General features: G+C 41.6%; 1 protein-coding gene and 2 long non-coding RNA genes across 3 annotated transcripts in view; all 3 read right to left on the bottom strand.

Moving 5' to 3' along the window:
• The window catches only part of LOC115147532 (B-cell receptor CD22), a 37,221-nt gene extending 33,452 nt beyond the window's left edge, over positions 1-3,769 (bottom strand). Inside the window, exon 1 of the mRNA XM_029689766.1 lies at positions 3,755-3,769. The gene's annotated coding sequence lies outside the window, so the exon portion shown is untranslated. The remainder of the gene's footprint in view (positions 1-3,754) is intronic.
• Positions 3,770-7,408: 3,639 nt separating this feature from the next.
• Positions 7,409-7,895, bottom strand: LOC115147533 (uncharacterized). The gene is made up of 2 exons (XR_003866384.1): positions 7,751-7,895; positions 7,409-7,590 (listed from the first exon to the last, which is right to left on the bottom strand). It is a non-coding gene; the product is annotated as an uncharacterized LOC115147533 (long non-coding RNA).
• A 4,728-nt stretch (positions 7,896-12,623) lies between these two features.
• On the bottom strand, positions 12,624-13,117 carry LOC115147534 (uncharacterized). Its single transcript, XR_003866385.1, has 3 exons — positions 13,096-13,117; positions 12,843-12,935; positions 12,624-12,717 (listed from the first exon to the last, which is right to left on the bottom strand). It is a non-coding gene; the product is annotated as an uncharacterized LOC115147534 (long non-coding RNA).
• Positions 13,118-27,277: the final 14,160 nt, after the last annotated feature.

The following is a 27,277-nucleotide window of genomic DNA, read 5'->3' as shown; positions in this document are numbered from 1 at the left end:
TACTGTAAACACATATTTATACATTGATTGTTGTGAAGCTGTTTTATTCTCAGAACCCCAAATATAGGAGGATAAATGTTCAATCCTCTACGGTCCATCAAGCTGTACAGCAGCCTAAAGACTGACCACCAGATTCAATGATAACTCCTATCCCCAAACTGTGAGTCTAAACAGCAATGACTTCCACACACACACACACACACACACACACACACACACACACACACACACACACACACACACACACACACACACACACACACACACACACACACACACACACACACACACACACCTTTTATATAATAATTATATGGACTGGGGGCCCTGATCCTAGATCAACACTGTGGCAATGAGACACTTTATGAATACTGGCCCTGATGTAATCACCAAAACACAGCTCAAAACATAACAAGAAGTCAAATGATACATTACCCTCAAGAATATGACTTATGACTAAAAACAAATAACCCCAAACTATGTTTCCAGATATCATCAAGTGAGTACATAAGAGTACTTACATAGTGAAGTGAAGGGGAGAAGTCTTGAACAGTTAGTCAACTTACTGGTTGTGCATGGAAACTGACAGTAAGTGTGAATTATATGGTTGATACACATTTATAGTAGTCAGAACACAAGTAGCTGATACAGAACTGTCCTTTCCTTCCTCTTTAAGTCATTAACATGCATGAGGACCAGACCAGCACGTCAGAAAGGGTTGTTACTGTATTTCAATAGAAAATGTACAACAGACTGCATATCTAGTATTTCTTCATTTGAGGAGTGGGTTTACATTTTTAAATGTGGCCCATTTACAATGTATTATATTGACTAAATACAGAATCATGTTTACTATAGCCTACTATTTGGAATGTTAAATAATATCTTATAATGTGTTGCCTTGTCCCTCTGAGTTCTACATGGAACAGGTCAAAGTTCCATTTACATTTGGTCAGTTCCATGATGTCATTCATTCTATTCTACAAACACATTCAATTTACACTCCTCATCAGCTGTATCAAAGTGGTACTGAAGGTTCCAGTGTTCTAGACTAGAGTTCTCCCTACTAGCATCTCAACATTACTGCACCATCCTAATAATCATGTCCTCAATAAAGTTGGGAATGTAACAAAAGTACAACACTGGCTACTTGACAAAGTCACATTTCATCACACAAACACTGATGTCTGAAGTATTACAACATACCACTATCATATTGTGTTACACTGTTGACCCTTGTGTACAGTTCTGGTAGTAGCATTAGTTAGCAGAGGAATCAGTATCATCATCACCATAGCCTGCTGTATTGACTGCTGCTGTCCATATACTGTATAGTCTAATGTAGCCTGTTATCCATATATAGTCTAATGTAGCCTGTTATCCATATATAGTCTAATGTAGCCTGTTATCCATATATAGTCTAATGTAGCCTGTTATCCATATATAGTCTAATGTAGCCTGTTATCCATATATAGTCTAATGTAGCCTGTTATCCATATATAGTCTAATGTAGCCTGTTATCCATATATAGTCTAATGTAGCCTGTTATCCATATATAGTCTAATGTAGTCTGTTATCCATATATAGTCTAATGTATCCTGCTATCCATATATAGTCTAATGTAGCCTGTTATCCATATATAGACTAATGTAGCCTGTTATCTATATATAGTCTAATGTAGCCTGTTATCTATATATAGTCTAATGTAGCATGTTATCCATATATAGACTAATGTAGCCTGTTATCTATATATAGTCTAATGTAGCCTGTTATCCATATATAGTCAAATGTAGCCTGTTATCCATATATAGTCTAATGTAGCCTGTTATCCTCTCTAGGGTAGGGGGCAGTATTTGCACAGCCGGAAGTGCCCTCTCTGACCATTTCTTGGCCTTCTACACTCTCTTTATTGAAAACTGAGGATCTCTGCTGTAACGTGACACTTCGTACGGCTCCCATAGGCTCTCAGAAGGCGGCAAAACGTTGAATGGTGACTTTGCAGGCCCTGGCTGAAAAACAGTAGCGCATTTGGATAGTGGTCGATCAGAGAACAATGAGACTGGAGGCGCGTGCACGAGCCGACACCATGTTTTTATTTTTTCGTCTTTGAACGAAAACAGGGTTTCCCGGTCGGAATATTATCGCTTTTTTACGACAAAAATCGCATAAAAATTGATTTTAAACAGCGGTTGACATGCTTCGAAGTACGGTAATGGAATATTTAGAATTTTTTTGTCACGAAACGCGTCGGGCGCGTCACCCTTCGTCACCCTTCGGATAGTGTCTTGAACGCACAAACAAAACAGAGGATATTTGAACATAACTATGGATTATTTTGAACCAAACCAACATTTGTTATTGAGGTAGAAGTCCTGGGGGTGCATTCTGACGAAGAACTGCAAAGGTAATCCAATTTTTCTTAAAGTAAATCTGAGTTTGGTGAGGGCCAAACTTGGTGGGTGTCAAAATAGCTAGCCCGTGATGGCGAGCTATCTACTCAGAATATTGCAAAATGTGCTTTTGCCGAAAAGCTATTTTAAAATCGGACATAGCGATTGCATAAAGGAGTTCTGTATCTATAATTCTTAAAATAATTGTTATGTTTTTTGTGAACGTTTATCGTGAGTAATTTTGTAAATTCACTGGAAGTTTGCGGTGGGTATGCTAGTTCTGAGCGTCACATGCTAATGTAAAAAGCTGGTTTTTGATATAAATATGAACTTGATTGAACAAAACATGCATGTATTGTAAAACATAATGTCCTAGGAGTGTCATCTGATGAAGATCATCAAAGGTTAGTGCTGCATTTAGCTGTGGTTTGGGTTTATGTGACATTATATGCTAGCTTGAAAAATGGGTGTCTGATTATTTCTGGCTGGGTACTCTGCTGACATAATCTAATGTTTTGCTTTTGTTGTAAAGCCTTTTTGAAATCGGACAGTGTGGTTAGATTAACGAGAGTCTTGTCTTTAAAATGGTGTAAAATAGTAATATGTTTGAGAAATGTAAGTAATAGCATTTCTAAGGTATTTGAATATCGTGCCACGGGATTCCACTGGCTCAAAGAGAGAGAAAGTAAACATGGTGTCGGCTCGTGCACGCGCCTCCAGTCTCATTGTCCTCAGATCGACCACTTACAAAATGCGCTACTGTTTTTCAGCCAGGGCCTGCAAAGCCACCATTCATCGTTCTGGTGGCTTCTGAGAGCCTATGGGAGCGTTAGAAAATATCACGTCATGCCAGAGATCCCCTGTTTTGGTTAAAGATGATCAAGAAGGCCAAGAAAAAGTCAGAGAGAGCGCTTCCTGTTTGGAATCTTCTCAGGTTTTGGCCTGCCAAATGAGTTCTGTTAGACTCACAGACACCATTCAAACAGTTTTAGAAACTTTAGGGTGTTGCCTATCCAAATCAAACAAAATCAAAATTATATGCATATTCTAGTTACTGGGCAGGAGTAGTAACCAGATTAAATCGGGTACGTTTTTATCCGGCCGTGCAAATACTGCCCACTATCCCCAACAGGTTAAACATGCAATTGAATAAACTGAGCTAAACTAAACACATGAAACCACAGTCCATTAGATCATAATGATATGGACCGTCTGAGACACTTTATGAATACAGGCCCTGCTGTAACAACCAAAACACAGTTCAATATAAACCAACAAGTACAAAGATACAGGGAGTCATGTGATGTATGGCTAAAAACATCAAAACTAAAACTATATTCCAAGATATCATCAAGTGTACTTACAGAGTGAAGTGAAGGGGAGAGGTCTTGAACAGTTAGTCAACTTACTGTCAATGGTTGGAAACAAGAAGTAGTCTACTGTAAGTATTAGTAGAAGCAGGCGTAGCCTAAGTGTGAGTTCTGTGGTTGATATATTTTAAAGAAGCCTAGTCAGGGCATTAACATGCAGCAACAGCATGTCACATAAGTGATGTTACTGTATCTAAATAGAAAATGGTCTAAAGTCAGCATACTGTAGTTACATTTCTTTATTTGAGGAGTGGGCCTACATGTTTTACAAGAGACAAAATGTGACCCATTCCATCACTCTTCATCAGCTGGTACTGAAGGTTCCAGAACAGATGAAAGGGGAGTATCTTTGGTTCCAGTGTTCTAGACTAGAGCTCTCCCTACTGACATCTCAACATTACTGCAGCTTCCAGGCTTCACATGTCCCTAGAGTCTGATGAAAATATACAAAATAGAACGTAAAATAACAGTTGAAATTGTATGTGTCTAAGTATTATATATATATATATATATATATATAATGAACCAGGCACGTACGTAAAAATACTGTGTTATTGGGACTTATGTTGAACTGGCGTTTGAATTGAGTGAATTAGTGAGCTCAGCTAGCTTGTTAGCTACATGAAGCTGCTGTTATTCAGTGATAAACAAGCATTTTTGTGCGTCACACAGCTACTCTGAATGGATTGGACTGTGAACAATACGATGCACTGCTGCTGAAATTACAGCAAGACCCCATCATTAGCTAGTGATCTAGCTAGTTAGCTAACATTTATCTATCAACATTAGCTAGGTAGAAACAACAGACAACAGTGAGCTGTCATTATGCCAAGGCCAAGGCAAGCTGCTCTGAATTTCCAGTGTGCTTGTGTGAAAGAGGTGTCTTCAGCTCACTGATCTTCAGAACAATGGACTCAAAGTGAACCCTGACATGCATATAACTAAGTCTGTTATAAGTCTGTCTGTCTGTCTGCTACCCTATGCTTTGACCTCTTTCTCCCCTCTCTCTCCAGATGAAATCTTGCGACTTGTGACGGCCGGCCGCCCAACAACCTGCCCGCTTGACCCTATCCCCTCCTCTCTTCTCCAGACCATTTCCGGAGACCTTCTCACCTCACTCATCAACTCATCCTTGACCGCTGGCTACGTCCCTTCCGTCTTCAAGAGAGCGAGAGTTGCACCCCTTCTCAAAAAACCTACACTCGATCCCTCCGATGTCAACAACTACAGACCAGTATCCCTTCTTTCTTTTCTCTCCAAAACTCTTGAGCATGCCGTCCTTGGCCAGCTCTCTTGCTATCTCTCTCAGAATGACCTTCTTGATCCAAATCAGTCAGGTTTCAAGACTGATCATTCAACTGAGACTGCTCTTCTCTGTGTCACGGAGGCTCTCCGCACTGCTAAAGCTAACTCTCTCTCCTCTGCTCTCATCCTTCTAGACCTATCTGCTGCCTTTGATACTGTGAACCATCAGATCCTCCTCTCCACCCACTCCGAGTTGGACATCTCCCGCGCGGCTCACTCTTGGATTGCATCCTACCTGTCAGGTCGCTCCTACCAGGTGGCGTGGCGAGAATCCGTCTCCGCACCACGTGCTCTCACCACTGGTGTCCCCCAGGGCTCAGTTCTAGGCCCTCTCCTATTCTCGCTATACACCAAGTCACTTGGCTCTGTCATATCCTCACATGGTCTCTCCTATCATTGCTACACAGACGACACACAATTCATCTTCTCCTTTCCCCCTTCTAATAACCAGGTGGCGAATCGCATCTCTGCATGTCTGGCAGACATATCAGTGTGGATGACGGATCACCACCTCAAGCTGAACCTTGGCAAGACGTAGCTGCTCTTCCTCCCGGGGAAGGACTGCCCGTTCCATGATCTCGCCATCACGGTTGACAACTCCATTGTGTCCCTCTCCCAGAGTGCTAAGAGCCTTGGGGCGACCCTGGACAACACCCTGTCGTTCTCCGCTAACATCAAGGCGGTGACCCGATCCTGTAGGTTCATGCTGTACAACATTCGCAGAGTACGACCCTGCCTTACACAGGATGCGGCGCAGGTCCTAATCCAGGCACTTGTCATCTCCTGTCTGGATTACTGCAACTCGCTGCTGGCGGGGCTCCCTGCCTGTGCCATTAAACCCCTACAACTCATCCAGAATGCCGCAGCCCGTCTGGTGTTCAACCTTCCCAAGTTCTCTCACGTCACCCCGCTCCTCCGTTTCCAGTTGAAGCTCGTATCTGCTACAAGACCATGGTGCTTGCCCATGGAGCTGTGAGGGGAACGGCACCTCCGTACCTTCAGGCTCTGATCAGTCCCTACACCCAAAGAAGGGCACTGCGTTCATCCACCTCTGGCCTGCTCGCCTCCCTACCTCTGCGGAAGCACAGTTCCCGCTCAGCCCAGTCAAAACTGTTCGCTGCTCTGGCACCCCAATGGTGGAACAAGCTCCCTCACGACGCCAGGACAGGGGAATCAATCACCACCTTCCGGAGACACCTGAAACCCCACCTCTTTAAGGAATACCTGGGATAGGATAAAGTAATCCTTCTAACCCCCCCCCTTAAAAGATTTAGATGCACTGTTGTAAAGTGGTTGTTCTACTGGATATCATATGGTGAATGCACCAATTTGTAAGTTGCTCTGGATAAGAGCGTCTGCTATATGACGTAAATGTAAAGGTAAATGTCTGGGATTATTGTGTCCCATTGTGTCTGCATGATGCGTGTTTCTTTTAAATGACAATGAATAATCTTTCATGTAATTGGTTATTGCTGATTCGTTATTGTTATTTTATTGTCTGATCTTTTTTTGTAGCATTTTTTATAAAATCAACTGCATTGTTAGTTAAGGGCTTGTCATTAACCATTTTACAGTAAGGTCTACACCTGTTGTGTTTGGCGCATGTAACTAATACAATTTGATTTGTGTGTTTAGGTGCTGGACTTTGCTCCCTCTGACACTGGGTTTCTGAACCTCTACATGTCTAAGCCGTTTGGGGAGGTTCTGCTAGCTGACATATGGAATTGTTTTAAGGTGGTCATACCATGGATCATTTATCTATTTGATTTTGAATTATAGTACCCCTTTAGGTAAAAAAGGATAAGGACTAATGTTTGTGAGAGCAGGCAGGTGACTGCAATATAGTCTGCCTGGAACATGCCCCATATTCAATTGTAATTCAATAAAAAATAACATTTATTTATCCCCTGTTGGGGCAATTACTAAACACCCTGTGGCAACAGGCCTGCAGTGAGTCTCACAGTGACATCACAAGGGGTCACACTTTCAGGTCACATGTCCAGTCACATGACCATACCTACATACACAGTAAAACACATGATAACAACAGATGTCAGCCCCCTTAGTGTTTACAACATGGTCATCATAGAGGAGGTTCACTGGGCAAAGATCCCTTCAAGTTCTAATGATGATGTCATTTACATGTTTCACAGCTCAGGCTGAGGGAGAGGGGGAAGGAAATCAGAGGTGCACTCTTCTTCACTTTGATTGACACTTCACACATTCATTCTATATGTCTCGTGTTCTTTCCCCCCATCCACCATCCCACCAAACCTCCTGTTCCCTTTTAAAGTTGGGACACGGTCCCTCATCCTCTTCCTTAATCTTCATCATTCTCCTCCCTCTCTACTATCCAGTCACTGCGTGGTGGTCAGGGTTGTCATGGTGGTCAGCATTGCCATGGATTCCTGTCTCTTCCTCTCTAGTCAGGCTTGTGTTTGAAGCGACATTTGTCACCATAGAAACAGCCGGTGGTCCTCCAGAAGAAACACTCGTCACCGTTGATGGGAGCCATCCTCCTGGTCCTGGGAGAGAGAGACAAACAGTATCAAAACACAAACACCTGCACCTGTGCTCCTGCTTCCTCCTTCCATCTCTTTGTACATTTCAAAAGTTTATGAGTTGATTGATAACACTTTAGAATAACTCATAATGATGTTTTGACAGACAGATGGATGTCCTTACCCTGTGGAGGCGTACTGGGAGGCTGAGGAGGTGATGAGGCCTATAGGGTTGGTCCTCTGAGGAGAGGGAGGGGTTCTCTACAGCCAGCGGTCTGGGTACCTGATCACCAGCCTAGTGCTCTCCAGCTCCATCCCCTGGACAGGAGGACAAACAGCAGCAACAGTCAAAATATTTAGAATGGAACCAATAGCAAAGTCCCCAAGGTACAATGGAACCAAAAGCATTGTCCCAAAAGTAAAATGGAGCCAATAGATTCGTCTCAAAAGTACAAGAAAAGGTTCACTTATTATTTGTAAAACCAGAGAGTCATTCTAATGTACTATCTTTGGTGAAACGTAGCTAAACCTCACAATAAATCATTATTAGATGTACAGTATGTATTTCTATATTGTTGTAATACTAGCTGTCTGGGTACCTGATCACCAGCCTGGTGCTATCCAGCTCCACCCCCTGGACAGGAAGACAAACCGCAGGCGTAGTCCAAATACATACAAATGAACCAGTAGCATGGTCCCAAAAGTACAATGGAACTAATAGCAGTGTCCCAAAAGTACAATGAAACCAATAACATTGTATTTGGTTTTATTACCAGCTTGTTTTGCATTTGCCGCCAGAAAGGAGTTGAATCGTTGTACTTTTCTCTCTGTGCTGGACAGTGATACTATTTATGTGCAAGACTCATGCTCTCCACTGAAGGCTCTTGACTCTGTGTATCATGCAGAGACGTCTAACTCACCATTGTGATCTCTACAGTGCTGTCAGGTGGACATCAGTAGCAATACGCAGGCTCCAACACTGGTACATTCTTATTTAGAAAGCCATTTAAGGAAAACCTTCCATTTTATATATCCTCTCTTCTAGCATGAAATGAGAACAAACAAACTCAGATCTCAATCTTGTTTTATGCTAACAGTTCTGAAAATTAGAACCAAACATGAAAAAAGTCCTTTAATTTCATTATTCAGCCCCTTGATCTTAGAATGTCCTCCATTGGAGGAGTTCAAAGGACAAATAGATGAACAGGTTATTGAGACATATAGCTGTTTCTAGTTGTCAGCCCATGTCACTAGTTTGTATTGCCTTATTTTAAGCCCCCGTCCCCACAGGAGACCTTTTGCCTCTTGCCAGGCCGCCATTGTAAATAAAAATGTGTTATTAATTGACTTGCCTGGTTAAATAAAGATTATCCAAAAGTGCAATGGAACCAATAGCATAGTCCCAAAAGTACAATAGAACCAATAGCACAATCCTAAGCGTACAATGGAACCAATAGTATAGTCCCAAAAGTACAATGGGACCAATGGCATAGTCCCAAAAGTACAATTGAACCAATAGCATGGTCCCAAAAGTACACACTCCATAAGTTCAAGCTAAAAAATTGATAGCACATCTCACATAGTTCAATGCATATGACAGCATTATGTTTCATCCCACCACTCACCTTTAGCCTCTCCAAGGTGCAAGTGGACACGTTGGGATTCTTGAAGTTGACAAAGGCACATAATGTCTCTTGTAGAACTCTGATACTCTCTCTCTCCCCACAACTACAGTACATAACCTAGATTTAGAATGTAGAACGTTGATACTCTCTATCTCCCCACAACTACAGTACAGAACATAGAGAGTATCAGAGTTCTACATTCTAATTACATCTCCCCACAACTACAGTACAGAATAAAGAATTAGAATGTAGAACTCTGATACTCTCTATCTCCCCACAACTACAGTACAGAACATAGAGAGTATCAGAGTTCTACATTCTAATTATATCTCCCCACAACTAAAGTACAGAATGTAGGAGAGGAAGGGAGGGAGGTGACCACAGTCAAAATACAATGCATATAGGAACAGGGTGCTATTTGAGACAGCCTATAGAACCTATAACTGTAGGAATATATACTGTGGAATAACCAGAATTAAACATACTCACCCACTGGAGTCCTGAGGGGAGAAGAGGTCCACCACTGGAGTCATGAGGGGAGGAGAGGACCACCACTGGAGTCCTGAGGGGAGGAGAGGACCACCACTGGAGTCATGAGGGAAGGAGAGGACCACCACTGGAGTCCAGAGGGAAGGAGAGGTCTACCACTGGAGTCAAGAGGGGAGGTGAGGTCCACCACTGGAGTCATGAGGGGAGGTGAGGTCCACCACAGGAGTCATGAGGGGAGGTGAGGTCCACCACTGGAGTCCTGAGGGGAGGAGAGGTCCACCACTGGAGTCATGAGGGGAGGAGAGGTCCACCACTGGAGTCAAGAGGGGAGGTGAGGTCCACCACTGGAGTCCTGAGGGGAGGAGAGATCCACCACTGGAGTCCTGAGGGGAGGAGAGGTCCACCACTGGAGTCCTGAGGGGAGGTGAGGTCCACCACTGGAGTCATGAGGGGAGGATAGGTCCACCACTGGAGTCCTGAGGGGAGGAGAGGTCCACCACTGGAGTCATGAGGGGAGGATAGGTCCACCACTGGAGTCATGAGGGGAGGATAGGTCCACCACTGGAGTCATGAGGGGAGGAGAGGACCACCACTGGAGTCCTGAGGGGAGGAGAGGACCACCACTGGAGTCATGAGGGGAGGATAGGTCCACCACTGGAATCCTTAGGGGAGAAGAGGTCCTTCCCTCAGGAAACATTGTAGCTAAACCTCACAATAAATCAATGTTAGATGTACAGCATGTATTTCATTATTGTTGTAGTGTTTTGGGTAAATCAGAAATCAAACTCCTCTAATAATGGCTATGCTCCCTGTGGTGGGTTCTGGTAGTGCAGTCTGTATAAACCATACCCCCTGTGGTGGGGTCTGGTAGTGCAGTCTGTCTATACAATACCCCCTGTGGTGGGGTCTGGTAGTGCAGTCTGCATACACAATACCCCCTGTGGTGGGGTCTGGTAGTGCAGTCTGCACACACAATACCCCCTGTGGTGGGGTCTGGTAGTGCAGTCTGTCTATACAATACCCCCTGAGGTGGGGTTTGGTAGTGCAGTCTGCATATACAATGCCCCTGTGGTGGGGTCTGGTAGTGCAGCCTGTCTACACTATGGCGGGTAGCCTAGTTGTTAGAGCTGAGTTTAGGAAACGCTGGCCTAGCCACTCACGGTTTAATGATTCAATGCCACCATCATGTGTCTAATAGGCAGAAATACAAGAAACAAGAGCTGAGTGGAAATAGTTATGAATCAGTGTATAATTAGTTAATCAAATAATCTATGTATTTATTGTCTTAAATGTTGATCTTGTTTACAACATGATGCTTATACTGTATTGACACTAAACCACACAGTAAAAACTGCAAAGGTAAAAATGTATTTAACGTATATAAACTGCGTAATAATGAAAAATGTGATGACAAAACAAGTGATATCATGACACTGAACAATATAGCATTACGTAATATACAATTATAATTAATATATAATGTAAAAAACTGCAAATGTTTAAATGTATGTAATGTACTGATTACATTTTTTTTAAATAAAAAAACAATATCGTATTGCATAATATTTTTTACCTTTATTTAACTAGGCAAGTCAGCTAAGAACAAATTCTTATTTTCAATGACGGCCTAGGAACAGTGGGTAACCTGCCTTGTTCAGGTGCAGAACGACAGATTTGTACCTTGTCAGCTCAGGGATTCGATCTTGCAACCTTCTGGATACTAGTCCAACACTGTAACCACTAGGCGATCTGCCACCCCAATATAGGCTACCTGCCACCCCAATATAGGCTACCTGCCGCCCCAAATATAAAATGTGGAATAATATATGACAGCAATACAAAGTAAATCATCATTACACAGATCAGGAGAAACTTGACCCAAAAGCTAAAAATATTAAAAAGCTTTTATCAATATTATCCATATTAGTTGCTGAGGAAAGTAGGACTATTGATGTTATAAATCCCTAAATGGCAAAATTCAATTGAAAAAGATCAGAAATATAAACTTCAACTATAGATATTAAACAGATTAGTACACAAGAAAAAATATGGAAATGGAAAAATCCCATTGAAAAAAAAGCAGAAGCATAACCCATCCCATTTATCATCAATATACATAATTATCATAATAAAAAATAAATAATGTATATTCCAGCATTTAGTCAAAAGTTAAAGTTCATGGTCTGGAAAACCATCTAGATATGATAGCAAGAGAATAGAGGTGTGATGCCAGGCTTTGGATTGGAACCTTAGCTCTTCAGTCCAGCTTCTGTGGTGCTTTTCTTCAGTCCAGGTTCTGTGGTGCTTCTCTTCAGTCCAGGTTCTGTGGTGCTTCTCTTCAGGCCAGGATCTGTGGTGCATCTCTTCAGTCCAGGTTCTGTGGTGCTTCTCTTCAGTCCAGGATCTGTGGTGATTCTCTTCAGTCCAGCTTCTGTGGTGCTTCTCTTCAGTCCAGCTTCTGTGGTGCTTCTCTTCAGTCCAGCTTCTGTGGTGCTTCTCTTCAGTCCAGCTTCTGTGGTGCTTCTCTTCAGTCCAGCTTCTGTGGTGCTTCTCTTCAGTCCAGATTCTGTGGTGCTTCTCTTCAGTCCAGGTTCTGTGGTGCTTCTCTTCAGTCCAGCTTCTGTGGTGCTTCTCTTCAGTCCAGCTTCTGTGGTGCTTCTCTTCAGTCCAGGATCGGTGGTGTTTCTCTTCAGTCCAGGATGTGTGGTGCTTCTCTTCAGGCCAGGATCGGTGGTGCTTCTCTTCAGGCCAGGATGTGTGGTGCTTCTCTTCAGTCCAGGTTCTGTGGTGCTTCTCTTCAGTCCAGCTTCTGTGGTGCTTCTCTTCAGTCCAGATTCTGTGGTGCTTCTCTTCAGTCCAGCTTCTGTGGTGCTTCTCTTCAGTCCAGCTTCTGTGGTGCTTCTCTTCAGTCCAGATTCTGTGGTGCTTCTCTTCAGTCCAGGTTCTGTGGTGCTTCTCTTCAGTCCAGGATCTGTGGTGCTTCTCTTCAGTCCAGGTTCTGTGGTGCTTCTCTTCAGAGGGAGATTCCCCTCACATTCTGAAAGAAGACATACTGAATTAGCACTCCTTCTAAAATGTTTATGGACACACACACACACACACACACACACACACACACACACACACACACACACACACACACACACACACACACACACACACTGCCAGGGTGTCATACACTGGTGACCTGGTCTTCATGTTCAGAGGTGTGTACATGTCACTGTTGGGGTCACTGTTAGGGTCAGGATGGACATTCTGTGGACAGAGAGAGAGATGGAGAAAGATGGAGTTGGAGAGAGGAAATGCATGAGTTCATTGAGACACTAGTCTTTCTATCATTTTCTCTATACACATTCAAGTACTGTATAAAACAAACACACTAACAAACAATCAAAAATAATTATAAGAGACTTACTGCCAGAGTGTCGTAGTCAGGGTCCTCATGTTCAGACCTGTGTACATGTCACTATTACAGTCAGGACGGACACTCTGTGGAGAGAGAGAGAGAGAGAGACAGAGAGAGAGAGAGAGAGAGAGAGAGAGAGAGAGAGAGAGAGAGAGAAGAGAGAGAGAGAGAGAGAGAGAGAGAGAGAGGTAACAATTGAAATAGTATGAAAGAGACTGTCGTGACACAGTAAATGAATGAAAATGGAGTTGTAAGTCATGGTTTTCCAAACTCAGAGCTGGGCCCTGCACACTTTGATCTCAGAGCTGCACATTTTGTTTTTTGCCCGAACACTACACAGCTGATTCATATAATCAAAGCCTGATGAGCTGTGTGTGTGTGTGGGGGGGGGGGGGGGGGGGGGGGGGGGGTCCTGGTTTAACTGATATAATCACCTGTGTGTCTGCTGTGGCATCACTTCCTCCTGTGGATCTCACCTGAACCACATGAGTCCAGAGAGACAGAGGATGAGAACCAGAAGAACCACTATGATTCCTACAGCTGCAGTCAGAACTGAGGTCTGTTTCTCTATAATAAAATATGGATGATATGAGTACATGTTATTATGAACTAAACATGAATATACAGGACATTAATGTAATACTTGTATATAGAAGCCTATGTATAGTTATAAACCAAAGTGTAATAAGGCAAACTATGAGAAGATTACCTTGAAACATAATTTCTTATTGAACATCATTTTGTATTGAAGTATTGAAGATGTAACTTTACCTGATACAATGATCTTCAGAGCTGTAGAGTTCTTAGATGCTATTGTATTCTCAGCCTCACAGTAGTATTCTCCTCTGTCCTCAGAGATGATGTTAGTGATGCTGTAACTCTGTCCTGATGCTTTTGGTGAGGTTACGTTCTTCTTGTACCAGGTGTATTTGTCCACAGGTGGGTTGGCATCACTGCTGCAGGTCAGAGTCACTGAACTGCCCTCCACTATTTCACCAGAGGGACTGACTGACACTGAGGTGTTCTTTGGTTTATCTGATGTAAAATACCAAACATTTTGTCAAAGTAGTATTAACAATTAGTAAAAAAAATATTTTTGTGGTAAAATGATTGATAAAGTAAGGCATGTCTATTTTGCCTGAGTGCATGATACTTGCTAAGTAGAAATCAAATCAAATAGAATACTGTACTATTTTGCTGCACTGTACTCACACACTGCAGGAGATCTGAGACCATCGTGGCCTTTTACAGCACAGTAGTAACTGTCTGCATCCTCACTGCTGATGGAGTACATGTGAGAGGAGTTCTCTTGTACATTCTGTCCATTCCTGTACCAGATGTAGGTGGGGTTGTCAGTCAGAGTACAGGTGGTGCTACAGGTCAGTGTCTTCTGTCCCTCTGCAGCAGGAGTCACCTTCACCTGCAGACCTGAAACAATATGTATAAAGCCACATACACCTCTGTGTTAACAGGATGGTTCATTTATTTTCTCCTGTAATTCAATATGATTTACAGTTGTATCATACAGTGTAGTATTACCTGTGACAGACAGAGTTGTTCCTGGGAAACTATGACCCCATTCAAAGTTGTCTGTTTTAAAAGTGAAGCGATACTCAGCTGAGTCCTCCTCTCTCAGATCTGTGATTCTCAGGATGGAGGGACCTCTGTATGTTCCAGTGTACTTCACACGACCTGCATACCCTGGGTCTCTGGTTAGGTCTTCAGGGGTCGACTTATCACTTCTAAACCAGAATGTTGATGTGGTGGAATAATAACCAACATAAGTACAGGATATGTCCACTGTTGACCCCTTCAAGACACAGATTCTCCTCTTGGTGTAAGTTACTCTGTAGCAGATCTGACCCTGAACACCTGAAACACAGTGACATAACAAGAGGACAACTGGATTATATTCTCAGTTCTTTCTAGAAATGATAACAGTTCTAATATTACATAGTGAAACCAACACACAGAGGTTGTACGGTATTGTTAATTAAATAAACACTCACACATTGCAGGAGAGCGGAGATCCTCATGGCCTTTTACAGCACAGGAGTAACTGTCTACATAGTTACTGAAGACTGAGTATTTGTACTGGGGGGAGGTGCTCTCATCTAGATGTTGTCCGTTCTTGTACCAGATGTAGGTGGGGTTACCAGTCAGAGTACAGGTGGTGATACAGGTCAGTATCTTATACTGATGTCCACCAGTCACCTTCACCTGAAGACCTGGAGAAAAAACAGTATCACTGTAAATCCCTTTATCACTGACTTCTCACTCTAATACAAAGATGGAAGAAATCCTATGTTATACAGACTATCATACATACACACCACAACAATTGTCCAGAACTAATTGGAATTGAACATAATAGCTGGTTTTTACTTTACCTGTGACAGACAAAGTCACTCCAAGTTTGCCAGTATATGTCCCTCCTTCCTGATCTGTTAGTAATCTGAACTTGTACGTAGCTGAGTCTCTCTCTCTCAGGTCTGTGATTCTCAGGTTGTGACCATTCTTCTTATCCCCATGATACTCCAGACGACCTGCATACTCTGGGTTCTGACCTAGATCTTCAGGTTCTACACCAGTCCCCCATTTAGTGAACCAGTAGGTTGATGTGACTGTACCACTGGGATATCTGATAGAGCAGGACAGCTCCACTGTTGACCCCTTCAAGACACAGATACTCTGAGTGGTGTAAGTCACACTCCAGCCATTCTGCCCCAGTACAACTGAACATTCACAGAACACAAGAGTATTACATTAAGTCAATGCCAATTGGCTCACACTAACAGTATAGCCGTTGTCCATACTTTGTTGCTGTAGTTCCTGATTTGAGTGTGAATGGAAACCATAGATAAACATCACTCAGTGAGGTGTGAAAGATAACTATTTAAAGTGAAGTGGAGACTCCTAACAGAACACACCAGCATAATTAAACGCAAATGTAATGTTAAAATGTTATAAATGTCTGTATATTGACAAACATATCAAGTTCTGAATGAGACCATACCTGTCACAGACCAGAGAAAGACCACCAACACACTTCCTGCTGTTCTCAAGGCCATTGTTGCATCTCCCACCCTGCAGTCTTAGAAACATAAACAACTCACTCTATAGCTGGTGAATAACTCCACCTGATACATTAAAACAGTCCAGGGTCCATATTCACACAGTGTCTTTAAGTAGACTAGGAGAGCTGATCTAGGATCAGTTTAACTTTTTAGATCATTATTATATGGACCAGGGGGACCTGATCTTATATCAGCACTCCTACTCTGAGACACTTCATGAATACAGGCCCTGATGTAACAACCTAAACACAGCTCAAAACTAAACAAAAAGTTAAATGATTTAGTATGTCGTACCACGTGATTTATGGCTAAAACATAAAATAATAACAATGATAATAATAATAACATAAAACACTCAACTATATAATATACTGTTGCGTACTTACAGAGTGAAGGGGAGAGGTATTGTACAGTGAGTCAACTTACTGGCGTAGCAGGGCATAGAAACAACAAGTGTGAGTTCTGTGGTTGATTGACACGCTTTTAAAGTAGCCTAGTCAGGAATTTAAAACAATCACATGCATCAACAGCATGTCAGAAAAAAGATGTACTGTATTTTATGTATCTAAATATAAAATGTGACCACATAGCTAGTTGCATTTCTTCATTTGTGCCTAAAAAAAGTCAAGAGGCAAAATGCAGCCCATTTTCAATGTGGTCTTTATACAGATCCAGTACAACGTGTTGACTGGAATGTACATGGTTTCTGAACCCTCATACTACCGACTGGGGTCATTTTGACCCCAGAGGCATATTTTTTTATCATAACCAGATAATTCAATTCTTCACATTTTTCATGATTATGTCAATAAACGTGTTCTTAATGCATCTAAATCATTGTTTAGGGTTTCTGTATCAATATGGAATTTGAAACGTTTGACCCCGTGCAAAAACACCTATACCGCCCATATTAATTTGAGTGGATCATCTGCAGAGATATAGCTCCCCATGTACTCTCCTCAGATCTTAGTTTTCTGTAAACCACTTATCATATGTGTAAAAATGGCTGGTCCTTTCAATCTGACTGGCATTCAGGCCTGTCAATCACCCTCACATGCCAACCAATCAGGGCTCTTGGACGTATTCCAGGGATCCGCACCCGACAACTCAAATTAGAGCTTGTTTAAAATGCTGTCCATAGAGAAGGATAGAGGCCTCAGGTGGCCAAAAGGCCGTGTTAGCATGGGCAGTGTCAGCATGGGCTTTTAATGTAGTCAACTGGATGTGACTTTCAACTTTATTGGCTGATCCCTCCTGGTGACCCAGTTGGAGTCATGTTCAACCAGCCAATCATGAAAAAAATGGACACCTTCAAAATGGAGATAGCCTCAGTGGCGCTGACCATGCTGTCACAGATACTATAATGGCACAGATACAAAGATGCAAGAAGAATAAAGTGCAAGAAGAAGAAATTGTTGTGCTGAGGGACTGTTCACATGCTGTTTCCTAACCCAAGTGTTGTGTGGGTCAATTGGCATGTACATTTTGGCATACACTATAGGGGATATTCGGTGTGATGAAACTGAACAAAAATATAAACGCAACATGTAAAGTGTTGGTCCCATGTCTCATGAGCTGAAATAAAAGATCCCAGAAATGTTCCATAAGCTTATTTTTCTCAAATGTTGTGCACAAATTTGTTTACATCCCCATTAGTGAGCATTTCTCCTTTGCCAAGATAAGTCATCCATCTGACAGGTGTGGCATATCAAGAAGCTGATTAAACAGCATGATCATTACACAGTTGCACCTTGTGCTGGGGACAATAAAAGGCCATTATAAAATGTGCAGTTTTCTCACACAACACAATGCCACGTCTCAAGTTGAGGGAGTATGCAATTGGCATACTGACTGCACAAATGTCCACCAGAGCTGTCAGAGAATTTAATGTTAATTTCTCTAACTTAAACTGCATCCAACGTTGTTTTAGAGAATTTGGCAATACATTCAACTGGCCTCACAAGCACAGACCAGGTGTATGGCATTCTGAGGGAGAGCGTTTTGCTGATGTCAACGTGGTGAACAGAGTGCCCCATGGTGGTGGTGGGGTTATGGTACGGGCAGGCATAAGCTACGGACAACAAACACAGTTGCATTTTATCAATGGCAATTTGAATGCACAGAGATACGGTGATGAGATCATGAGGCCCATTGTCGTGCCATTCATCCGCTGCCATCACCCCCTGTTTCAGCATGATAATCACTGCCTCATGTCACAAGGATCTCTACACAATTCCTGGAAGCTGAAAATGTCCCAGTTTTTCCATGGCCTGCATACTCACCAGACATGTCACCCATTGAGCATGTTTGGGATGCTCTGGGTCGACACGTGACGACACTGTTCTCCAGGTCCCACCAATATCCAGCAACTTCTTATAGCCATTGAAGAGTAGTGGGACAGCATTCCACAGACCACAATCAACAACCTGATCAACTGTATGCAAAGGAGATGTGTCGCACATGGTGGTCACACCAGATAACGACAGGTTTTCTGATCCACGGCCCTCGTTGTGTTTTTAAAGGTACTGTATCTGTGACCAACAGATGCATATCTGTATTCCCAGTCATGTGAAATTTCCTTATTTCCTTACGTGACCTCAGTAAAATGTTGGTAATGATTGCATGTTGCATTTGTATTTTTGTTCAGCATATATCCTGTATATACTTCCTTCTCACATCTATCTACACACTTTCCTCCTCCCACTTTTTCCCTTGCTTGTGGATTTTCAGGGTACAGCACATCAGCTGTATACAGTGTATATATACAGTATCAGTCAAAAGTTTGGACACACCTACTCATTCAAGGGTTTCTCTTTATATATTATTTATTATTTTTTAAATTTTCTACATTGTAGAATAATAGTGAAGACATCAAACTATGAAACAACACATATGGAATCATGTAATAACCTAAAAAGTGTTAAACAAATATTTTATATTTTTCAAAGTAGTCACCCTTTGCCTTTATGACAGATTTGCACACTCTTGACATTCTCTCAACCAGCTTCATGAGGAATGCTTTTCCAACAGTCTTAAAGGAGTTCCCACATATGCTGAGCACCTGTTGGCTGCTTTTCCTTTACTCTGCGGTCTAACTTATCCCAAACCGTCTCAATTGGCTTGAGGTCGGGTGATTGTGGAGGCCAGGTCATCTGATGCAGCACTCCATAACTCTCCTTGGTCAAATAGCCCTTACACAGACTGGAGGTGTGTTGTGTCATTGTCCTGCTGAAAAACAAAATATGCAAAACAGATGGGATGGCGTATCGCTGCAGAATGCTGTGGTAGCCATGCTGGTTAAGTGTGCCTTGAATTCTAAATACATCACTGACAGTGTCACCAGCAAAGCACCCCCACAGCATCACACCTCCTCCTCCATGCTTCCCAGTGGGAACCACACATGCAGAGATCAACCGTTCACCTCCACTGCATCTCACAAAGGCACAGCGGTTGGAACCAAAAATCTCAAATTTGGACTAATCAGAACAAAGGACAGATTCCCACCGGTCTGATGTCCATTGCTCTTGTTTCTTAGCCCAAGCAAGTCTCTTCTTCTTATTGGTGTCCTTTAATAGTTGTTTCTTGACAGCAATTCGACCATGCAGATCTGATTCACACAGTCTCCTCTGAACAGTTGATGTTGAGATGTGTCTTACTTGAACTCTGTGAAGCATTTATTTGGGCTACAATCTGAGGCTGGTAACTCTAATGAACTTATCCTCTGCAGCAGAGGTAACTCTGGGTCTTCCTTTCCTGTGGTGGTCCTCATTAGAGCCAGTTTCATCATAGCACTTGATGGTTTTTGTGACTGCTTTTTCAAAGTTTGATCTCATTTTTGTGAAACATGAATTAATCTCTTTATTTGAGCTTTGTGTTAGTATTAAATATCATTTTCAAAAACCAAAATGACCATACAATATAACTCAGTATTTGTATTATTTAGTTCATAGTCTTTATGCTCATCTTTATCAAGGGTGCCATTCACTTGGGACCTGACTGTACCAATCCAGGCAGCAATGTAACAAACCGGTTTCTAACCTAGGTCTCCTGCAGGCCACAAGACTGTGTTACCCTGCTACACCTAGTAAGCATAGGCATTAGCTTAGGAAGCTTATACAAATCTTCAGGTCTCAGACAAGTTCTCAACACCTACATCACTTTTCAGGTTCCATCCCGTGTGGCTCAGGTGTAGTCCCGTGTGGCTCAGTTGGTAGAGCATGGTGTTTACAACGCCAGGGTTGTGGGTTCGATTCCCACGGGGGACCAGTACGGAGAAAACAATGTATGAAATGTATGCATTCACTACTGTAAGTCGCTCTGGATAAGAGCATCTGCAAAATGTAAATGTAAATGCCTTGGTGGCCATGACGAAGTCACTTTGCCCCTAAACTGCTCCAAGGACAAGACTGACTCTGTTGTGCTCCTGTTCTGTATCTGGGGTTGGGTACTGTGACAGCAGAAATACACTTTCCCATTGTACAACAGACTTTTATATAAAAAAAAAATACAAATGTTGCCGGAGTGTGTGTGTTTTATTTTGTCACATGACTGTGTGCATGTGTGTGTTTGTAATACATGTTGAGACGGTATGTAGGGGTATGTACTGTACCATTGTGTGTGTTTCTAATACATGTTGAGACGGTATGTAGGGGTATGTACTGTACCATTGTGTGTGTTTGTAATACATGTTGAGATGATATGTAGGGGTATGTACTGTACCATTGTGTGTGTTTGTAATACATGTTGAGACGGTATGTAGGGGTATGTACTGTACCATTGTGTGTGTTTGTAATACATGTTGAGACGGTATGTAGGGGTATGTACTGTACCATTGTGTGTGTTTGTAATACATGTTGAGACTGTATGTAGGGGTATGTACTGTACCATTATGTTAAGGGACAATTCATAAGAAGCGGGGATACATAATGCATTCATTACACCTTTAGGGCATCATTCATAACCCCTTCATGAATGTTGCAGTATCATTCATAATAACCTTGACAACATATTTATACATCATTCCTTTGTAAATGTCAAAATAAAAGTCATGTTTTTATTACAGTATTACACATTTCTTTAGTAGAAGAACATGGTGGGATTGAGCCAGATGGTTGCTGGTGTTTCTGACTGGTTTAGACTCTGCTGAGCACAAGCCAATGTGTTAGCTTGTGGAGCTAATGCAAGTATTCTGTTTTCAGGCAAGGTTACGATGCTAAAATGACACCAATTACACTGGTGTTATCCAGACCTGGGTTCAAATAGTATTTTATATCGTTCAAATATTTTGAGTTTGCTTGAGGCCGCCTGGAGTGCCAGCTGAATGTTTTTTGCACCTTTGCACCTTTGTTCCATTGCACCAAACAAGCTCAATCATCAAGTACAGCTCATTAAAGTATATGAAATACACTATTTACACACAGGTGTGGTCCCAGCCCCTTCTGCCATTGTAGCCTTGTACAAGGCAAATAAACGCCTTAATTGCTAATGCTACCTGGTTAATGCTCTGAGGATTACCCAGTGTTCCCAGACTGTTGCACAAATAGCATGTCAGGGGCGTTGGGTACTATGACAGTAATAATTTGCATTTCCGTTGTGCTGATAAATAAAGAGCTATTCAAAAGGGACTTCTATTTTGAAAATTCCTTACAAATGATGTCAAATAAATGTGTTATGACAGTTGTAATGAACGATTCTGGAACACTAATGAAGGTGTTATGACTGGTTTCATAAAGGTGTAATGTGGTTCTGAGGTAACATGTTTTTATCACCAAGGCTGACCAAGGGCCTGTTGATTTTTTTTAACCTTTATTTAACTAGGCAAGTCAATGAAGAACAAATTCTTATTTTTAATGACGGCCTAGGAACAGTGGGTTAACTGCCTTGTTCAGGGTCAGAACGACAGATTTGATCTGGGGATTTGATCTTGCAACCTTTCGGTTACAAGTCCAACCCTCTAACCACTAGGCTACCTGTCGCCCCGTGAGAACAATTGATGAAAAGCATTATTATGAATGTTTGATTGCTGCATGCTATTTAGACATATCATTCATGTCAATCACCACTAATACATAAAATATGCCTATTTTAGACATTTCAGACTGATAAACTGAATAAGCAAAATGCAACATGTGTTTGATAGTTTGACCTTGGTTTTGAAGAAGTCAGCAAGAACAAACACAGGAAGAGAGGTTTCTTGTGTTGCAATCTTATCTTTGCCGCCTGTGCATTCACCAAACTGTCAGAACTGCTGTCACTGCAGGCTTATTCAGAATGTATGAAAATAGATAAATTTAGATCAACTAATGATCAAATGTTAATTGTCAGTTGTTAAAAACTGGATCTTCCTTCAGACTCAAGAAGGCAGAGCCATGTGTCTCATGCTGGGTACATAATGGCACATAAAAACATTGATTTTGGTATTATATTTATTACATGAACGGCTGAAGTTATATGTTATTCATTAAAAAAGTTGTTACTCACCTGAAAACATAATCATGGCAAAGATGCGCCCTCTATCCAACTCTATGTCAGGGACCAAGAAGCTGACGCAGATGGCGTCCTTCCTCAACAACACATTTACATGCTTGACAACCAACAATGTAATGCAATATTATAATAACTGTCGACTGTACCGTGGAATACATGTTTAACCCTTGTGTGGTCTTAAGGGTAAAAAATGACCTGCCACTATGTTTAACAGCAGAGAAAACCCCCTAAATTATATTGTTTCAACTTAAAATTTGATGACTTTTCCAAGAGTGACCCCAACTTTAGAAAAAGTGAAAAATCACCTTTGTTCATATTTCCATGAAAGCTGTACACCATCAGGGTACAAAGATCGTCTTAGGGTCCTTTTTGACCCGGCAGTTACCACACACACACACACACACACACACACACACAAACCACCACCGTGGTTGGCACAGTTAGAAAGAACAAGCCTGAGCTTGCACTCCTTGCAACAAGGGGGAGAGAGGCCTTCTCATCAAAGTTTGCCTTCACCCCCACTCTAGTTTCTTACCTCCCAAAGTTGAACAAGAATGTGGTCCTCCTGAGCACACTGCACAAAACGGCTGAGATCAGCGATCGTGAGGACAGGAAGCCAGCCTTCATCCTGGACTACAACCACAACAAAGGAGACGTGGACAACCTGGACAAGGTGATTGGAACTTACAGCTGTGGGAGGATGACTGCCCGCTGGCCATCTTGCATAAAATCATTGATTTGTCCTCATACAATGCCTTCGTGATTTGGAACAAGATCAACCCTACCTGGATGCCTGATAAGCAGAACAAGATGAGGGTGTTCCTGGAGCAGCTGGGAAAGTCACTAGTAACCCCACACATTCGAAGAAGGGAGCGCCTCCCCCACACAGCAGCCCCTGCAGCGCTTGTGAAAGCTGTTGAGGGGGCTGAATCTTGTCCTGATCCACCTAAGGCTGCCGCAAGCAAGAGGAGGAGATGCCAATTCTGCCCCCCAAAGAAGGACTGTTAAACAAATAGTACGTGCTGCACATGTGAGAAATACATCTGCAAAGTCCATGCACACACACTTGTATACTGTCCTACATGTGCTAATTAGAGTCGATTGATTTATGTTCTTCACGTTTTTGTATCTATTATCTTATTCATTCTTGTTGTTTGTACACCTTGTGGGTGGGGGCAATGATTAAAAAAGGGAGAAGACTAGCATTTTGTAGTTGAATTCCTCATTGTACAATAAAATGCATTCAAAACTACATTCTGCATATTTCTGCTACTTTCTTAGGCTATACAAGTGCTATCTCTTGCAAAAAATGTTTAACACCTATGCAGTAACTTTAGCAATAATAATAATAAACCTCTACTTTAGTAAAGAAAACACTTATTACAGGTGTGTTGTCATAAAAACAAGTGGTGTCACCTGTTTAAATGCAGTCTTTCTGCATTGTGAAGAGGGAAAACCCACATATTCACAAAGTTTGTGATGAATGACAGGTTGTTTCTTCATGCAAAATAGATTTGGGGTTTAAAACTCAATTAAGCTGCTTTATTTTAAAGGTTTAGTGAAGGTGGGTAATTTTTTACCCATAGGACAAGGGGAGTATACAGAATGTTAAGACTTCACAAGGGTATTTCAATAGAAAATGTGCAGCAGACTGCATAGCTATTTCTTCATTTGAGGAGTGGGCCTACATTCTTTAAAAGAGGAAAATGGGATCAATGTGGTACTTACTGAAGGTTCCAGTGTTCTAGACTAGAGCTCTCCCTACTGGCACCTCAACATTACTGCACCATCCTAATAATAATGTCCTCAATAACGTTGGGCAAATAACAACATAACAAACTGGAAATGAGTCAGATAGAATGGTGAAAAATAACACCGGCTACAACAAAGTCATATTACACTGTTTACCCTTAAGTACAGTCTGGTAAAACTATTAGCTAGTATGGGAATCAGTATCATCATCACCATAGCCTGCTGTATTGACTGCTGCTGTCCATATACTGTATAGTCTAATGTAGCCTGTTATCCATATATAGTCTAATGTAGCCTGTTATCCATATATAGTCTAATGTAGCCTGTTATCCATATATAGTCTAATGTAGCCTGTTATCCATATATAGTCTAATATAGCCTGTTATCCATATATAGTCTAATATAGCCTGTTATCCATATATAGTCTAATGTAGCCTGTTATCCATATATAGTCTAATGTAGCCTGTTATCCATATATAGTCTAATGTAGCCTGTTATCCATATATAGTTTAATGTAGCCTGATATCCATATATAGCCTAATGTAGCCTGTTAATACAATGTGCATATAAAAATGTCACATCACTGTGTTTCATGTTAATACTACTCCTAAACACAACCCACCGTCACTGTGTCTCATGTTAATACTACTCCTAAACACAACCCACCATCACTGTGTCTCATGTTAATACTACTCCTAAACACAACCCACCATCACTGTGTCTCATGTTAATACTACTCCTAAACACAACCCACCATCACTGTGTCTCATGTTAATACTACTCCTAAACACAACCCACCATCACTGTGTCTCATGTTAATACTACTCCTAAACACAACCCACCATCACTGTGTCTCATGTTAATACTACTCCTAAACACAACCCACCATCACTGTGTCTCATGTTAATACTACTCCTAAACACAACCCACCATCACTGTGTCTCATGTTAAAACTAGTCCTAAACACAACCCACCATCACTGTGTCTCATGTTATTACTACTCCTAAACACAACCCACCATCACTGTGTCTCATGTTAATACTACTCCTAAACACAACCCACCATCACTGTGTCTCATGTTAATACTACTCCTAAACACAACCCACCATCACTGTGTCTCATGTTAAAACTAGTCCTAAACACAACCCACCATCACTGTGTCTCATGTTATTACTACTCCTAAACACAACCCACCATCACTGTGTCTCATGTTAATACTACTCCTAAACACAACCCACCATCACTGTGTCTCATGTTAATACTACTCCTAAACACAACCCACCATCACTGTGTCTCATGTTAAAACTAGTCCTAAACACAACCCACCATCACTGTGTCTCATGTTAATACTACTCCTAAACACAACCCACCATCACTGTGCCTCATGTTAATACTACTCCTAAACACAACCCACCATCACTGTGTCTCATGTTAACCTCTTACATGTAGATGTTCCGCTAGCGGAATACCGCTCCAATATTCAATGATAGCGCGTGGCGCGAATTACAAATTCCTCAAAAATCCAAAAACTTCAATTTTTCAAACATATGACTATTTTACACCATTTTAAAAGACAAGACTCTCCTTTATCTAACCATATTGTCCGATTTCAAAAAGGCTTTACAACGAAAGCAAAACATTAGATTATGTCAGGAGAGTACCCAGCCAGAAATAATCACACACCCATTTTTCAAGCTAGCATATAATGTCACAAAAACCAAAACCACAGCTAAATGCAGCACTAACCTTTGATGATCTTCATCAGATGACGCTCCTAGGACATTATGTTATACAATACATGCATGTTTTGTTCAATCAAGTTCATATTTATATCAAAAACCAGCTTTTTACATTAGCATGTGATGTTCAGAACTAGCATACCCACCGAAACTTCCGGTGAATTTACTAAATTACTCACGATAAACGTTCACAAAAAACATAACAATTATTTAAAGAATTATAGATACAGAACTCCTTTATGCAATCGCAGTGTCATATTTTAAAATAGCTTTTCGGTGAAAGCACATTTTGCAATACTCTGAGTAGATAGCTAGCCATGATGGCCGGGCTATTTTGACACCCACCAAGTTTGGCACTCACCAAACTCAGATTTACTATAAGACAAATTGGATTACCTTTGCTGTTCTTCGTCAGAATGCACTCCCAGGACTTCTACTTCAACAACAAATGTTGGTTTGGTTCCAAATAATCCATAGTTATGTCCAAATAGCTGTGTTTGTTCGTGCGTTCAAGACACTGCTTCCTTGCAGCATGATTAAGGCATGTTCACACAGATGAGCAGGGACCCTGGGCATCTTTCTTTTGGTGTTTTTCAGAGTCAATAGAAAGGCCTCTTTAGTGTCCTACGTTTTCATAACTGTGACCTTAATTGACTACCATCTGTAAGCTGTTAGTTTCTTAATGACCGTTCCACAGGTGAATGTTCATTAATTGTTTATGGTTAATTGAACAAGCATGGGTGTCACGTCCTGACCAGTGTTAGGGATTATTTGTAATTGTAGTTTGGTCAGGACGTGGCAGAGGGTATTTTGTTTATGTGGTTCGGGGTGGTGGTTTATTTAGTAGGGTGTTTGGTTAGTTAGTTCCGGGTTATGTTCTTTCTGGTTAGTTGTATATCTATGTCTAGTTAATTGGGGTTGGACTCTCAATTGGAGGCAGGTGTTTTCTAGTTGCCTCTGATTGAGAGTCCTATATATGGGTATGTGTTTGGTTTAGTGTTTGTGGGAGATTGTTTCTTGTTTTGCTGTGTGTGCCTGACAAGACTGTCTAGTTCGTTTTTGTATACGTGTTTATTAAGGTTTTTCCTTCTTTGTCCGTAATAAATAAGATGAGTATACACTTCCCTGCTGCATTTT

This window comes from Salmo trutta, chromosome 14, assembly GCF_901001165.1.
Source record: "Salmo trutta chromosome 14, fSalTru1.1, whole genome shotgun sequence".
Classification (NCBI taxonomy): domain Eukaryota; kingdom Metazoa; phylum Chordata; class Actinopteri; order Salmoniformes; family Salmonidae; genus Salmo; species Salmo trutta.
Note: the sequence above shows the minus strand (reverse complement) of the source record. Positions and strands in the feature narration are given on the sequence as shown.